At 47.0% G+C, this 17,607-nt stretch overlaps 1 protein-coding gene across 1 annotated transcript in view; it reads right to left on the bottom strand.

Annotated features, from left to right (window-relative positions):
- Positions 1 to 7,274: 7,274 nt before the first annotated feature.
- LOC143832287 (LON peptidase N-terminal domain and RING finger protein 3-like) overlaps positions 7,275 to 17,607 on the bottom strand; it is a 133,847-nt gene continuing 123,514 nt past the window's right edge. The window contains exon 13 of the transcript XR_013229184.1: positions 7,275 to 8,057. The gene's annotated coding sequence lies outside the window, so the exon portion shown is untranslated. The remainder of the gene's footprint in view (positions 8,058 to 17,607) is intronic.

Here is a 17,607-nt window from a genome sequence, read left to right as displayed (position 1 = left end):
AGATGGCCCTGCTGGGAACCAGTGTATTTTCCAACCTTTGCTTGTAGATGCCTTAGTATTAGTCTTTGAATAAAGCTTCCTTTTGGATCTCACAAGCCCTGTGGTCTCGAGGACTGGCTTTGCAAGGACTTGACTCAGCTGTCTTCTGCCTAGTTCCTGACACCATCATCCATTCGCTCCCAGCCTTTGGATTGTAGATTGGTCAGGGACCACCCCATAGCATATTTCTGCAGCTGGATTGTAACAATCAAATCTTAACTTTCTTTCCCTTTGTAGTTTAAGGCAACCTTTGTACTTCTCTAGATTGTCTACTTTACAAAAAGAAATCTCATAAGAGCTCTTGTGAATTTTACAATGCACTTGCCTATTCCAGCATCCTGTTTGCAACCTCAGAAAATCTGATGCTTCTAAAATGCCCACTTGCAGGAAATTAAAGAAATTGTTTTCCATCTCCCCACCAGTTCCTAGTCTTCAGAAATGTAATATCTTTGATTATGAGAGCTATTGATAGATGTCTGTTACTGATTTGGGTGAAAACTTTAACAGAAATGACTTCAGCACACATTGATTGGAGCTGATTTTTAAGTGGATTTTAAGTTATATTTTATTATGACCATGACGTATAATTTTAAGGTTTTACACTGCCTGGAGATGAATGTTAGATAAATGAGTAAACAGGCAGGTATGGACTGCAATTATGGCATTTATTTTGCAGTGACTAAAAGCCAAACCCATTTCTAACATACTTAGAATGTTTTTTGTCTATCATTTAAACCAGCAGTTATCATCACAGCTCATTGCATTGAATTCTGTGTATGAATAATACATTGTGGAAAAAAGTATTTGCTTTTGTCTGCCCAAAATCTTCTTCCAGTCAATTTCATTGGATGACTAACTGTACAATCCTACACAGACTTATTCCATTGACTATTTTGGATTGATGATCTTGAACAGTACAACCCCTTCACCTATCTTTCAGAATCATAGTGAATACAGAATACAGCAGGAAAAATTAATGGATGCTGCCTCAAAGGAAGGGCAAAACAAAAGTAAACAGAGATGCTTCAATTCATGTGTTTATGTACTAGGATAACAGAAGGACAATCTATCGGAATCAACTTTCTCAAAACTATACATAATTTATAAATCTTTATCAATGAGGACACCCCACCCCCCAGTCCATCTTGTTCAGCATCCTAGTTCTCAGTTGCTGGATAAACATTTACAGAAAACCTACTGATAAGGTAGTTTGACCTGAATCCATTGTTTATCAGCTTCTTTGGGTACCCCTCATAGTACAACAGAGATACACTTCAGATAGGTCCTTGGCTGTGCAAGGAGGGAAAGTGACTGCAATCCTCCATTTGTATTTCTGGTTCACTATAAGCAACACTGGTCAATCCAAACATATGGCTACACAGAGTGCTTTGTATGACAGAAATAGGCCAACTGCCAGGCTCTTTGGGGTTGTCAAGAGACTTAGCGAGAGATCACCTGTCACAGGGGTAATGCAATCATTTGGGCAGTCAAACAGAACAGGAAATTCGTGCCCACCGGAGCACAGCTGAAACAAAGGAATGGGACTACACCTGTATGAGTGACAGATCTAAATAGCTATTCTGTATTGTTTCACCTTAATGTCTCTTCCTAGTGCTTCTAGCAGCTAATAACTGCACATCAAAATCCTATTTACAAAGGGTACTCCGTATCTGGACTTCCCCTCCCAACCAGAATACCCACAGACATGCCCAAAGACTACCTCCAGAGGTATTCCTAGTGACCTATTAGAGTTCCTTTATCAAAATCTAGTTCACCCACTAACAAACATCCATTTCTTTGACCACTGCCTTCCTGAGCACATCTTTTGTTTTAGGACTTCTGTGCCCTAAATCTAGCCCTCAAGACTTTAATTTGCTATAAAAAGAGAGCGGAGACAAACATTCTCTGTTCTTATACTGAGCCCTACTTTATGCAAGACCCAGCTTGCTGGACTTCTTCTGGAACCCTCTCCCTTGATATGTCGGATGATAAAATATGTTTTTCATATGACCCAATTCTCCCTCTTTCATACCTGATCATCTCTTTCTCTGTATAATCAAGCTTAAACTGTATGTATGTTGCTAGACACCATTTTTATTTGTTTTAAATAAAATTCCTTTATAATAAATTTTAGAACTGCCTCTAGGATTTCTTGCCATATACAAAGGTGGAGGACCTCACTGCCTCTTGCAGTGCTTATTAGTCTCCTAGAATTGCTAATTTCCCCCATCATTAATTCAGGAGACAGGTCTATTTCCACTACCAAGAGAGAAAAACCTCTATCAATTTTATTTGCTGCATGACTGATTTTATAGATCCCTATGATGTCACTGTTAGTAGTCCCCCCTCCACCCCCAAAAAAGTCTCAGATTCCTTCACCTTTCCTCATAGGAAAGGTGCTCTTGTCCCTTAGCCATTGGTTGTCCATTGTTGCTGTTTTTCCCACTTTCTAAAAAAGATACAGCAACCAGAACTTTATATAATATTTCAAATAAGGCTGCACCATAGATCTATATAGCACTGTTACAATATTGGCTTTTAAAGTTTTCAGTTCTTTTCCCCTTTCACTGCTGCCACTCCCTGACTGGCTTTTCATCATTCTAGCCACCAGAATCCCAATATCTTTTCCCACTTATTCAAAGTCAAATACCTTTATTGGCATAATAACAGAACAGAACATGTATATAAAAAACAAAGCAGTTCAGATCCCAGATCACTTGCAGAAAATCCCATGGAGGAATTTTGCAGTGCCTTCGGTTACTTGAGGATTGTGATTCAGTAAAAGTGCCTTGCTAGCACTGCTGTTGAGGGACCGTGGATCTTGCTTGCCCGCATGAGAGGATATATGTAACATTCTCTAAGATGATTGTGTTTCTCACAGAGGAGGAGAACGTGCTCCACTGACTCAGGTTTCTTTTCGGGACATGACCAGAGTCTGTCAGCATATTGGATTTTAGCATATCGACCTCTTGTCACTGCCATTGGTAGAAGGTTTAGCCTTGCTAGCATAAAAAAATGCTTCAGGGAAAATGATTTTAAAGATGTAAAGTACTCTGGGATCCTTCTTGCTGGGGAATAGATAGATGGGAGAGCATGTTCTGCATGCTCCAGCAATAGTGTTCTGATAGTCAATATCCAAGATAGAGCTTGCCCTGTTTGGCACAGTTGTATTTAGCCGCTAGATGGTAGAGGGTCAGGGGATGATCTTGACTTTCCCGTCATAAAACCAATCTGTTCTATCCCCATCTTAATAGCTGACCACTCCACTAATCTGGATCTAAGATGGCTAGCATAGATTTTACCAGGGACAGAAAGAAGATTGATAGGTCTGTAATTTGCTGGGAGATTTGGGTCACTTTTTTGAAAATTGGGATGACTACTGATTATTTCCAGGAGGCAGGGAAGGAACCGCTGGAATTTATTTTGGTGAAAAGAGAAGCAAGGAAAGAGGCCCGATAGTTAGCAAATTTTTGAAAGATTTCTGGTGGGAGGCCATCAGGGCCAGCCACCTTGCCACATCGGAGTTTGGAAATGAGTTCTCTGATTCCATTTTCTTCGACTGGAGACCAGTGGGGAGACCCAGGTGTTAACAATTCTTCATTCCCATCAAGTGGCAGATTGGAATCATAGAAGACTTTGGAGAAATGATCCTCTTATTCTCCATCAGTTCATCCCCCATCATCACACATTTAAAGTTGAGGGTGTTCCAATATGTATCATACTTTCCAACCTAGAACCTCATTCATTCCACTGCTGCCCACTCATCCAATTTAGAGAGTTCTAGTTTTGTATTCACCATCTTGAGTGATTTGGTATCACTTGAAGACTTGGCTGCCATATTGCTCACTTCCAATATCAGATCATATCTTTAACCGCTCCTGCGGTTAAATAAAGCCCTAAGGGCTATTGGGGAGGAGTTAGGGCGGTCTCTGTCCATGATAAAAACTCAGAGGAGTGAATCAGGAGCCACAAAGTGGCTCCTGATTCGCCCCTCCAAGTGACACTCAAGGGACAAGCGGCCAATGGGGAGGCTCGCGAAGTGCCTTCCCATTGGCCCCTCACCAGGACCAAAATTCCATTCACCCAGCCCAGTCTGGCTGCCAGTCTGCTCCTGACCACCGCAGGGAGAGGAGGTCAGCATGGCTGCCAAGGGGGATAAGAATAATAGAATCATACAATCATAGAGTTGGAAGGGGCCATACAGGCCATCTAGTCCAACCCCCTGCTCAACGCAGGATTAGCCCTAAGCATCCTAAAGCATCCAAGAAAAGTGTGCATCCAACCTTTGCTTGAAGACTGCCAGTGAGGGGGAGCTCACCACCTCCTTAGGCAGCCTATTCCACTGCTGAACTACTCTGACTGTAAAAAAAAAATTCCTAATATCTAGCCTATATCGTTGTACTTGAAGTTTAAACCCATTACTGCGTATCCTCTCCTCTGCAGCAAACAGAAACAGCATCCTGCCCTCCTCCAAGTGACAACCTTTCAAATACTTAAAGACGGCTATCATGTCCCCTCTCAACCTCCTTTTCTCCAGGCTGAACATTCCCAAGTCCCTCAACCTATCTTCATAGGGCTTGGTCCCTTGGCCCCAGATCATCCTCGTTGCTCTCCTCTGTACCCTTTCAATTTTATCTACGTCCTTCTTGAAGTGAGGCCTCCAGAACTGCACACAGTACTCCAAGTGTGGTCTGACCAGTGCCGTATACAATGGGACTATGACATCTTGTGATTTTGATGTGATGCCTCTGTTGATACAGCCCAAAATGGCATTTGCCTTTTTTACTGCTGCATCACACTGCCTGCTCATGTTTAGTTTACAATCCACAAGTACCCCAAGGTCTCGTTCACACACAGTGTTACCTAGAAGCGTATCCCCCATCCAGTAGGCATGCTTTTCATTTTTCTGACCCAGATGCAGAACTTTACACTTATCTTTATTAAATTGCATCTTGTTCACATTTGCGCATTTTTCCATTGTGTTCAGATCTCGTTGAACTCTGCCTCTATCTTCCGGAGTATTTGCCAGTCCTCCCAATTTGGTGTCATCTACAAACTTGATGAGTAGCCCCTCCACCCCCTCATCTAGATCATTAATAAATATATTAAAAAGTACCAGGCCAAGCACCGAGTCCTGAGGTACCCCGCTACTCACCTCTCTCCAGTCTGATGAAACACCATTGACAACAACTCTTTGAGTGCGGTTCTCTAACCAATTCCATATCCACCTGACTATCTGAAAATCCAGATTGCAGTCCTTCAATTTATCCATCAGAACATCATGGGGAACCTTGTCAAAAGCTTTACTAAAATCCAAGTAAATGACATCAACTGAATTTCCCCGATCCAGCAAACCTGTTACTTGGTCAAAAAAGGAAACCAGATTGGTCTGGCAGGACCTGTTGGAGACAAATCCATGCTGACTTCCTTGGATCACCAAATTGTCCTCCAGATGTTTGCAGATCGCTCCCTTTAATATCTGCTCCATTATCTTCCCCACAACAGAGGTCAGACTCACTGGTCTGTAGTTTCCCGGGTCATCCTTCCTCCCTTTTTGAAGATCAGAATAACATTTGCTCTCTTCCAGTCCTCCGGGACATCTCCAGTCCTTAAAGAGGTTCCGAAGATGATGGACAAGGGCTGTGCAAGTTCTCTGGAAAGTTCTTTGAGTACTCTCGGGTGCATTTCATCCGGACCAGGGGATTTGAACTCATCCAGTGCAGCTAAATGCCTCTCGACAACCTCTCTATCCATGTTAACCTGCCACCCAGACACTGTCCTTTGGCTATGGCCATCTCTAGATGTGCCTAAACACTTTGACCTGTGGGAAAAAACAGATGTAAAATAGGCACTAAGCCTTTCTGCTTTCTCTGCATCTTCCATTAGAGTTTGTCCATCCGCACCCAACAGTGGGCCTATTGCCTCCTTTATTTTACATTTGCTCCTCACATAACTGAAAAAGAGAGGCTGCACCAGCCCTTTTCGCCCCAAGGCTGTCCTAAGTGTCATGTACAACTGCAAATTGCCTCAGAACCCTGATAGAGCTGACAGGAGGCTGCAGAGTGCTCCCCCTCCCCCTCCCTTCAGGCCTACTGTGAGGAAGCCTTTAACAGCCCCTGACTGAGGGGAGGGAGATGTTTCTGAGAGCAACACAGTTAAGCCTCAGGGCATGGGGGTGCGCATTCCTTTTTGGGGGGATATCTCCTTCTGCCAAACGGCTGACAGGGAGGCCACAGAAAAGCCCCTTCTCACTTAAAATACTGCTCTGGCCGGGGGTTGAACACAGCCAAACCATGTCTCTTCCATCTTCGCAAGGTCACTGCACAGCATTATTCTGCAGAAGAAATTGACTCTTTTGTTGCCTGCTTCATCTGCCCAACAACCCTGTGCAGTAGGCCTCAAGTTTTTCAATTCAACAACAACTTGCGTGGGAGGCCTTAAATGTTTCTTCTCTACCACAACCCTGTCCAAAGTAGCCCTTTTTGCCTGGGGAGCTGATCTTTACACTCTGCAGGTGAGCTGTAATTCCAGGAGCTCTCCAGGCCCCACCTGGAGGTTGGCTACCCCTGGGATGGAAATATTCCTGGAGGTTTGGAGGTGGGACTTCAAAATTGTACAATGCCTCAGAGTCCAGCCTTCAAAGGAGCCATTTTTGACTGCAGTTGGTAGGGAGTGGTGCAGGGGTGTCCCTCCTGGCCTATGGATTATGGCCAGCCCTTACCAGCAACTGTATGTATTCTGGGACGCAGATAGGCAGACAGATCAACATCAGTCTCTGTGCACAGAGAGTCTTCCTCTTAGGGTTGCCAGATTCCCTGTGAGGCTCGCTACCCCACCTTCCTCATGGGGAGTCTGCTATGGGGAGAGAAAGGGAAGACGATTGGAAAGTGCTTTGAGACACCTGCCTGCTGGGGCACTGCAGCCCATTCCCAGTTCTCTCAGATCTCTCACAACCCCACATACCTCACAGGTTGACTATTGTGGAGAGACGAATGGAAAAGGTATTTGTAAACTGCCTTGAGACTCCTTTGGGTAGTAAGCAACAGGGTACAAAAATCCGTTCTTCTAAGGAGCAACCATGAAAGAAGTATGTGGGCACATAACATTTTATCAACAGTAAAAAAATGGAAAAGAAGAAACAGGGTGGACACCTGTGTACTAATTCACACAAGAAGGGAAATGACGCAGAACTGGGAGGAATTGGTTGCCATATAATCTTCCCTTAAGAAATGTCAAGTGCAGTAAGAACTCACAATGGACTTCTATGAAAAGAAAGTTTTATTGATGAGTTACTTCAGTCACCTAAACTGGTGAAGTCAAATCTGCCCGTTAATACATTTGCAGACCCTTTTCAAGAGAATTCTCCCGCCCAAAACTTGAAGGTTCCCAAGGGAGGGGGGAAGGAGCACCAGGTACAATAAACCAGGGAGTGTTACTTTTCACACGTCCTTGGGCTGCCCGGCGCTCACTGACAAGATAACTGTTTTTGTTACAAAGAGCAGGCCTTGCTGGCCGGTTCAAAAGACAAATAGTTCACAGCAAATCATGATAGCAGGGTACAGCAGACAAGTTTCGATTTCAGGCAGACAGCTAAATATAATGGGCCGAGGTTACACAGAGACCCTAAAGTGAAAGGTAAAAGTAAGGCTAAGTAAACATGGAGAGACTCAGGCTAATATAAAGATTCATGGCAGACAGCAGGCACTGATCCTGACATTCCTCCGTTCCAAAAAGGACCCCCCACCCTTCATCCCGCATCCACAGGCTTAGGGCATAAAGGAAAGGCACGATGGAAGGCGCGGAGCAGCCGAGGGGCTTTGACATCAGAGGCCCACACCCACTCCCTATCCCCCATGGGGAAGTCTTTCCACTCCATCAAATACTGGAGGTGACCCTTGTGTATATGGGAGTCCAAGATTTTGTCAACTTCATAGTGTGTTTCCTTATCGATGAAAACTGGAACAGGTGATGACCGGGGAGGGTGCCAGGTGTCCGGCAGAGGGGCACGTTTCAGCAGGCTGGAATGAAAAATGGGGTGCACATTCCTATAAGTCTTAGGCAGAGCCAGTACCACTGTCACATCATTTATCAGTTTGGTAATACGAAACGGCCCCACAAATTTGGCCCCCAGCTTGCGGGACTGCTGACAGTGAAGGTTCTTCGTGGACAAGTAGACCTGATCCCCCACCACCCAGGACGGGTTAGCCGCCCGCTTCTTGTCAGCTTGAGCTTTGTAAGCCTGTTTAGCATCGTCCAGAAAGGAAATAATTGTGGGCCAGGCTTTGGAAATCTCTCCCGCCCATTTCTGAATATCCGGGGCCTCTGAGGAGGCCAGTTCCTAAGTGGGTACAGCCAAAAGATCCATGCCATAGATCACCTTAAAAGGGGATGCCCCAGTAGACACATGAACCCCATTATTATAAGGAAACTCGGCTAGCGGGAGTAAAGACACCCAGTCATTTTGTTGGTGGTTAATAAAGCAACGGAGGTACTGTTCCAGGATTTGATTCACCCTTTCCGTTTGGCCGTTAGACTCAGGGTGGTACCCAGAGGTAAGCGCCTGCTCCACCCCCAGAAGTTTCAAAAGCTCCCACCAGAACTTGGCAACGAACTGGGAGCCACGATCCGAGAGCAGCCTCCTAGGAATTCCGTGTAGTCTATATACGTGGGTGATAAACAAGGATGCCAGCTTGGAGAAAGCATTAACAATTACCCAGATCACATTTTTTCCATGACTCAGGGGCAGGTCAGTTATAAAATCCATTGTCACGTCTGACCAAGGGCAAGACGGTGTAGGCAGCGGGTGGAGCAACCCCTTTTTCTTCCCCCCCCCCATGGATTTAGAAGTGAGACACACAGGGCACCCCTGGACATATTTCTCCACATCTACCCGCAGAGCGGGCCACCAGTAATGCCGCCGGACTAGGTGCAGGATTTTTACGAATCCAAAGTGGCCAGCTGACTTGGAATCATGGCACGTTAAAACCTCCCCACTGGTTCCTTTGGGGACGTATAAGCGATTGTCTTTCAAAAACAGGCCATCCTTCTCCTCTAGCGATGAGTGCACCGCCGGGAACTCCTCATCAGAAAGGACGTCCTTCTGGACCTAACCCCCAGGGACGGGAATCCCACCCTTCGCCTTGCTGCGCGTCATGGCTACCAATCCCAACCGGGCGGGCATGAACACCATGTCCACCAATGGGTCGCACTTACTGTTCTACTGGGGGAGGCGCGAGAGCGCATCTGCCAAAAAGTTCATTTTCCCCGGCAGATGCTTGAGAGTGAAATTGAATCTGGAGAAAAACTCCGCCCACCCCATTTGCTTGGCGGACAGGAAACGGGGCTGTTTGAGAGCTTGTAAGTTCTTATGATCAGTCCAGACCACAAACGGGACTGCCGCCCCCTCCAGCCAGTGTCTCCAAGTGGCTAGGGTCAATTTGACAGCTGCAGCCTCCTTCTCCCAAATTGCCCAATTTCTTTTGGGGCCTGAAAACTTTTTTGACAAGTAGGCAATGGGGTGCAACTTGCCATTCCCCTCTTCTTGCAGGATCACAGCCCCCATTGCTACGTCCGAGGAATCCACTTGGACCGTGAATTGCTTAGCGGGGTTTGCATGCGCCAGCATGGGCTCAGAGGTAAACAACTCCTTCAATTTGTCAAAAGCTCCCTGACAGCCCTGAGTCCAGTTCAACGGGGCACCCGGGCGCTTTGCTGCTTTTCCCCCGTCCTTGGTTTTCAACAAGTCAATTAGGGGGAGGGCCAAATTGGCGAAGTTGGGGATAAAGGTTCTGTAGAAATTGGCGAACCCCAAGAAGCTCTGGAGCTGTTTGCGTGTTTTGGGGGTTTCCCATGCTAACAAGTCTTTTACTTTCCCCGGGTCCATCTCTATACCCTTACTTGAAACACGGAACCCCAGGAATTCCACAGAATCACGGTGGAACTTGCACTTGGAGAGTTTAGCAAACAGTTGGAGCCTCCGCAGCACCTCCTTGACCAAAGACACGTGTTCAGCAAGGTTGTCTGAATACACCAGAATGTCATCAATGTACACCCGGACCCCTTGTTACAATAAATCGTGAATAATCTCATTAATCGTATTCATGAACACGCCCGGAGTACCGGCGAGGACGAACGGCATGACAGTGTACTCAAATTGGCCCAAAGATGTGTTAAATGCCATCAAATACTCATGCCCCTTCTTGATACGCACTCTGTAGTAGGCCTCCCGCAAGTCCAGCTTCGTGAATATTTTTGCCCTCCCCAAATGTCCCAATAAATCCTTGATGAGGGGCAAGGGATAGGCATTACATGTGGAAACCGTGTTCAACCCTCGGTAATCCATGCAGAGGCGCAAAGAGCCGTCCTTCTTTATGAAAAGAACAGGCGCAGCTAATGGGGAAGTGGCAGGTCTGATAAAACCTCGCGCCAAATTCTTGTCCAAGAAGTCCCTCAATTCACGTATTTCCCTGGGACTCATGGAATAAAGCTTGGCTTTTGGGAGTGGCTCCCCCGGTTTAAGTTCAATTGCACAATCAGTCTTGCGATGGGGAGGCAGTTGATTACACTCAGTCTCTGCAAAAACGTCCCCAAAGTCCCGATACTCTCTTGGCAAATCGCTAGCCCTCGCCTCCGCCACTGCCACCATGACGGGGGCTGGCCCCGCAGTCAGCGTGGGCCGCCGGTGACGCTTACAGCCCGGATCCGAGAACCTCACCGACCCCGTCTTCCACTTTACTGTGGGATCATGTTCCCGCAGCCAATCCAACCCCAGGACACACGGGAAAGCCGAGCGGGGGGCCACCACCAGTTGAATTCGCTCCCAGTATTGGTCAATGTCCAGTTCTATGGGGAGCGTCTTAACGGTTGCCTCCCCCCCGGGGCACATTTCCCATCCAGCTGTTTGATGCGTAAGGGTTTCTCCAATGGCTCTTTGCCCACCCCCAAAGTCTCGGCCATAGTGGGGCTCACCAAAGTTTTGGTGCAGCCCGAGTCCACTATGCACTTGACCCCCACTTGCTTCCCAGAGTCTGAGTCAGTTAAGGTGGCCGGTAGGAGGACTAAAGGGGAATCACTCACCGAACTTTTGCCCCTGACCAGGACCTGCTGGCAGGGCGTTCTTACAGCAGGTCGCCTTCGTTTCCCGACTGCTCACTCGAATTCGATTCTCCCACCGGACTGCTGTCACTGGAATACACGGTGGACGGGGCAGCAAGGATCGAATGACTTTCTTGGTCGCGGTTTTCCAGTGCTTCCCTTGGGGCGGCCCTCACCCGCGGCCGCTGCTGCCTTTTTCGCCGAGCACTGTGCAAGGAAGTGCCCGGCTTGGCCACATCCCAGACACAGCCCCTTCTCCCGGCGACGGGCCCATTCCGTTGCATCCACCTTCCCCTTCTGGGTTGGCTTTTTGGGTGTGGAGGTCTTCGGGGCCGCCTTCCCTTTTCTGCCATCCAGCCCCACCGCCAACAGCAGCCGATGCTTGACGTCTCCAGCCAAGCGCACCCAGCCCATCACGGTCTTCGGGTCGTCCAGGTGCAGGCATTTTCGAGCCAACCTCTCATTCAGGCCCTCATGGAACGCTTGCACGCGCTGTGGCTCGGTCCATTCCGATACCGACGCGGCCAACTTCCGGAATTCCCAGGAGTATTGAGCCACCGTCTGTGACCCTTGCTTAATTGCCTTGACCTTGCTCTCTGCCATCTCGCACTCGAACGGATCCACAAACATTTGGTGCATTGCCCTCATGAAATGGTCATAGCTCTGCACCACCCTGGGATTGTAGCAGTAGAGGTCGATGAACCACTTCGCTGCTTTACCATTCATGCAGTCTCCCAGGAAGCAGATGCATTCAGCATCATCTTGGAAGGTGAAGCCCACATCCATCATGTACGCTTGGAGATGCACCAGGAACCCCGGGAATGCCACGGGGTCCCCTGTGAATCGGGTCTTAAAACAGTAGGCTCGGCGAATCTCTGCGCCCCGGAGCTGAGGAGGCAACCTGCCTGGTGGGGCATTTGCCCAGTCGTGAGCTGCCCCCCTTGGTTGCTGCCTGGCTTCTCTGTCTCGCAGGCGCGCTCCTCGCCCTGCTCCCACGCCTGCTACTGCTGTAGCCGCTGCTGCAGCCACTGCTGCAGCCGCCGCCGCCGCTCCAGCTCCAGCACCTTGGCCCCCACTATCTCTGCCGTCGTCTCCATATCCCCCTTCGAGTGCTCCCGCCGGCGGCTCCGCTCCTCCGCCGGCCGCTCCGGCGCCTTGTACAGGTGCTTCCTCATCTTCCGAGGAGGAGTGATGCGCCACCGCTTGGGTGCCGTGGGACCCGATCCTGGCCCCAATCCCAGCAGAGGGACCTGCCGCCACCGCCTTGTGGTCTCTGAGAGCTGACTGTGCCCCAGAGGATCGCCGCACTCCAGGTCGCCCAGCGGTTGCCTGTAAATCCCGGAGGAGGTGCCTCGCCTCATGCTGGGAATCCGGCCCCAATTCACCAGACACCGAGTGCAGCCAATCACCCACATGGCTCATCTGAGCCTGCAGCTCTTGGACTTCCAGAGCCACCGCCGTCCCACGGTCTGGCACCCCCACGGGCAGGTTCTCGGGCCACAGTTTGTCACCCATCGGCCGGTCGTATCTGGACAGCCGCTTATGGTCCGTGACATGCTGCTCCAGGAACTCAGCGTGCCCTGGGTGAAGTCGCTCAGGGCCTTCGCCATCCCGAAGGCTCCGCTCAGGCCGAGGGATCCCGATGCCGCAAAATCATCTTGGATGTCACACGCGTACATCTCACCCTCGTCTTCCTGATCAGTATAAAGAGAACCTTTGTCCTGCATGGTTTCAGGTGAAAGGTGTTGTGAGATTTGACTTTATGTCAAGTGCAGTAAGAACTCACAATGGACTTCTATGAAAAGAAAGTTTTATTGATGAGTTACATCAGTCACCTAAACTGGCGAAGTCAAATCTGCCTGTTAATACATTTGCAGACCCTTTTCAAGAGAATTCTCTCGCCCAAAACTTGAAGGTTCCCAAGGGAGGGGGGAAGGAGCACCAGGTGCAATAAACCAGGGAGTGTTACTTTTCACACGTCCTTGGGCTGCCCGGCGCTCACTGACAAGATAACTGTTTTTGTTACAAAGAGCAGGCCTTGCTGGCCGGTTCAAAAGACAAATAGTTCACAGCAAATCATGATAGCAGGGTACAGCAGACAAGTTTCGATTTCAGGCAGACAGCTAAATATAATGGGCCGAGGTTACACAGAGACCCAAAAGCGAAAGGTAAAAGTAAGGCTAAGCAAACATGGAGAGACTCAGGCTAATATAAAGATTCATGGCAGAGAGCAAGCACTGATCCTGACAAGAAGAGTCTCCAGTCTGATTTTCCCTTCACATATCTGAGGACATGGCCCTGGAAAGTTCATCTGTAACCACTATGCCACAATTCCTAAAGGTCAGTCCTCTCCCACACTCAATGAACATTCCACAGCACAGGTTCTTGACACCCATATCTTCACACTCATACCCTCATTTGCCACCATGCCACCACAACCTCCCACACAACACACACATTCAACCCCATGCCCTTACAAACTGGACAACTCCTCCCCTTCCTCTTCCCACTGCCAAGCTCTAGCGTTCATTGTATTCTTGGATACAACGGGCTTTGCCCCTAGTATGAAAAAATAATGTAGCACTGCTCCCAGTACTGAACTTATGAAACCCCACAGCTCACTTTTCCGGCAATGCAAGAACTGTCCATCTATTCCTGCTGATTTTTTCTCTCTTTAACATTTTTATGTCATGGGATAACTTAGTAGTCTTTGGAAAGAACTTGTCAAAATCTTTTGTAAGTCCAAATCTTTGGACGTCCAACTATTAGAATGAACCACAGTTCTGATCCAGCATGTCTATTAAATCACTTTTATGCACAAGCTTCAGAGAATCACAGAATCATAGAGTTGGACGGGCCATACAGTCCATCTAATCCAACCCCCTGCTCAACGCAGGATCAGCTCAAAGCATCCTAAAGCAGGGGTAGTCAAAATGTGGACCTCCAGACCTTTATGGACTACAATTCCCATGAGCCCCTGCCAGCATTTGCTGGCAGGGGGTCATGGGAATTGTAGTCCATGAACATCTGAAGGACCACAGGTTGACTACCCCTGTCCTAAAGCAACCAAGAAAAGTGTGTATCCAACCTTAGCTTGAAGACTGCCAGTGAGGGGGATCTCACCACTTCCTTAGGCAGCCTATTCCACTGCTGAACTAGTCTGATTGTGAACATTTTTTTTCCTGATGTCTAGCCTACATCGTTATACTTGTAGTTTAAACCCATTACTGCACTTCCTTTCCTCTGCAGCCAACGGAAACAGCATCCTGCGCTCCTCCAAGTGTAAAGGTAAAGGTAAAGGTAAAGGTATCCCCTGTGCAAGCACCGAGTCATGTCTGACCCTTGGGGTGACGCCCTCTAGCGTTTTCATGGCAGACTCAATACGGGGTGGTTTGCCAGTGCCTTCCCCAGTCATTACCGTTTACCCCCCAGCAAGCTGGGTACTCATTTTACCGACCTCGGAAGGATGGAAGGCTGAGTCAACCTTGAGCCGGCTGCTGGGATTGAACTCCCAACCTCATGGGCAAAGCTTTCAGGCGGCTGCCTTACCACTCTGCGCCACAAGAGGCTCTATGAAGATAGGTGACAACCTCCAAGTGACAACCTTTCAAATACTTAAAGAGGGCTATCATGTCCCCTCTCAACCTCCTTTTCTCCAAGTCCCTCAACCTATCTTCATAGGGCTTGGTCCCTTGGCCACAGATCATCCTCGTTGCTCTCCTCTGTACCCTTTCAATTTTATCTATGTCCTTCTTGAAGTAAGACTTCCAGAACTGCACACAGGAATGGGAAGGAATGGGAAGGCGACTGTAAGCCGCTTTGAGCCTTCTTCAGGTAGGGAAAAGCAGCATATAAGAACCAACTCTTCTTCTTCTTCTTCTTCTTCTTCTTCTTCTTCTTCTTCTTCTTCTTCTTCTTCTTCTTCTTCTTCTTCTTCTTCTTCTTCTTCTTCTTCTTCTTCTTCTTCTTCTTCTTCTTCTTCTTCTTCTTCTTCTTCTTCTTCTTCTTCTTCTTCTTCTTCTTCTTCTTCTTCTTCTTCTTCTTCTTCTTCTTCAGTACTCCAGGTGTGGTCTGACCAGTGCCGTATACAATGGGACTATGACATCTTGTGATTTTGATGTGATGCCCCTGCTGATACAGCCCAAAATGGCATTTGCCTTTTTTACCGCTGCATCACACTGCCTGCTCATGTTTAGCTTACAATCCACAAGTATCCCAAGGTCTCGTTCACACACAGACTTGCCTAGAAGCGTATCCCCCATCCAGTAGGCATGCTTTTCATTTTTCTGACCCAGATGCAGAACTTTACACTTATCTTTATTAAATTGCAACTTGTTCTCATATGCCCATTTTTCCATTGTGTTCAGATCTCGTTGAACTCTGTCTCTATCTTCCAGAGTATTTGCCAGTCTTCCCAATTTGGTGTTATCTGCAAACTTGATGAGTAGTCCCTCTCATCAAGTTTATAGATAAAAGTACCGGTCTGAGCGCCGAGCCTTGAGGTACCCGACTACTCACCTCGCTTGAGTCTGATGAAACACCATTGACAACTCTTTGAGTGCGGTTCTCTAAACAATTCCCTATCCACCTAACTATCTAAAAATCCAGATTGCAGTCCTTCAATTTATCTATCAGAACATCATGCGGAACCTTATCAAAAGCTTTACTAAAATCAGGGTGTGGCTAAAGATGTCGTCCTGAGGGGACTGCAGTGCAATAACTGGAGCTTGAGAGGGGTCAATTGTGGAAGCAATTGGCAGAAAAGAGGAGGGGTACGCAAACCCCATCTCACTTTTTCTACCCAGGAAGTCCTAGTGAACTCTTGGGGCCGTCCCCAATCCTTTAGGGAGTTCATCTCCCCGGATTACAGGCTGTCAGCATTTCAGGGCAAGAGGACGACTGGCCATTTTCTTTCTTGGACTTTTTTTTCTTTCTTTCTCTCTTAAATGAAACTGCTTTAACCCTCTTCTACGATTTATTTACTGCAAGTGAATGCGGTGGACTGGGTGGAGTACAGCTTCTGGAAGCCTCAATGAAAGTCATTAATCAATGCTCTTATAAACAACAGCAAGTAATAAATCTGAGCTGGGCTCTGCGCCGGGCTGCTTTTCACCTCTCTTTCCCTCCCCCTTTCTCTGCCTGAGCATTTAATAACATAGCCACCTCAATGGAGCAGGCTAATTTTCTTAAGTAGAAGAAGAAGCCTTAGATTAACTAGCTAGAGCTTTTACAGCAGTTGTTTTGGTTTCTGGAGATAAGAGCTGTGATTGGGAAGATCTTGCGAGAACTTTGCTCCTGGACAATACTATTGGCTTCACTGACTTCAAAACGTCATTTAATGGTGCCAGGAAATTCTGATATGCGACCAGCTCTTAAAGGACACCTTTTTTGGCTATACTAAATTCAACTTGCTGAAAAGTTTCTGTTCAAGTGCTTTAGTTCTGAACTGCCCTGTTTTTAACCTTCGTGCTGTTTGTTGGTCTTTTGTTCCTTTTTCATTGTACACTGAAGAAAGTTGGAGGACTAAACAGACTTTTGGTTTTGCCTAGGACTGTATAGGACCTCTCCTGGCTACTTGCAATATTGTCTGAGCTTGGCTGCTGACTTATAAGCCTAAAACATGTCTATCTTAAAAAGCATGGCCCATTTAATAGAGAAACAAACCCAAGATTTTAAAGCATTTACAGAAGATTTGCTTAAGAATATTTTCAAGGAGATCCAAGACGGCAAGGAAGAAGTTTCTAACAGGATTGATGGACCAATAACAGTGGTTGATGACAGCACTAAACAAGGTTGGAAATCATCAGCAGAAGAGAAATCTGAAATTTTGGAGATGGAAGAGGGGGTGTCGGGTCCTCGCAAAAAACATAACTTCCCAGATAAGGACACCTTTTTTAAAAACCCATGCAGCTATTTCAAAGCAACAGTACACAAGAATCAACCAAAAGATTACTTTAAATTGAAAGTAATCAATTTAAAGGAGCTTCTCAGGAAAAAAATTGTACTGATACATTTTGGATTGGAGTCCAGGAGGTGGATCCTTCAAGATCCATCAGTCGACATTCTGCAGAAAAGAGTACAACTGCACTTCCTACGCCAAAGTCTAACTGGACAGAAAATAAGTCTACAGGAACAACAAGGTTCAGTAAGCCTCGATATGAGACCCCCTTAAGAAGATTAGGGAAGGGAAAGGAGAAGTAAAGGGAAGGGGGAACAAGGTGTTTGAAATCTTTTCTTTATTCTTCTTCTGTACTCTTTTAAGGCAATATAATTATAAGTGCTGGAAATGTCATGATAAAGTGTGGGGGCGGGTTCCCCTCTCTTTTTACTTTATTAGTGTATTGTTATAGGGCCAAAGTTCATAACTGTTCTACAAGAAATGTTCAAAGTATTTAATTCAAACCTGAAAATATGGTGTTGAATATCTGTCAGGAAGGCTCTTCGACTGTGTTAAAAAACTAATTTTCTATGAAA

Source organism: Paroedura picta, chromosome 3 (genome assembly GCF_049243985.1).
Source record: "Paroedura picta isolate Pp20150507F chromosome 3, Ppicta_v3.0, whole genome shotgun sequence".
Taxonomy (NCBI): domain Eukaryota; kingdom Metazoa; phylum Chordata; class Lepidosauria; order Squamata; family Gekkonidae; genus Paroedura; species Paroedura picta.
Note: the sequence above shows the minus strand (reverse complement) of the source record. Positions and strands in the feature narration are given on the sequence as shown.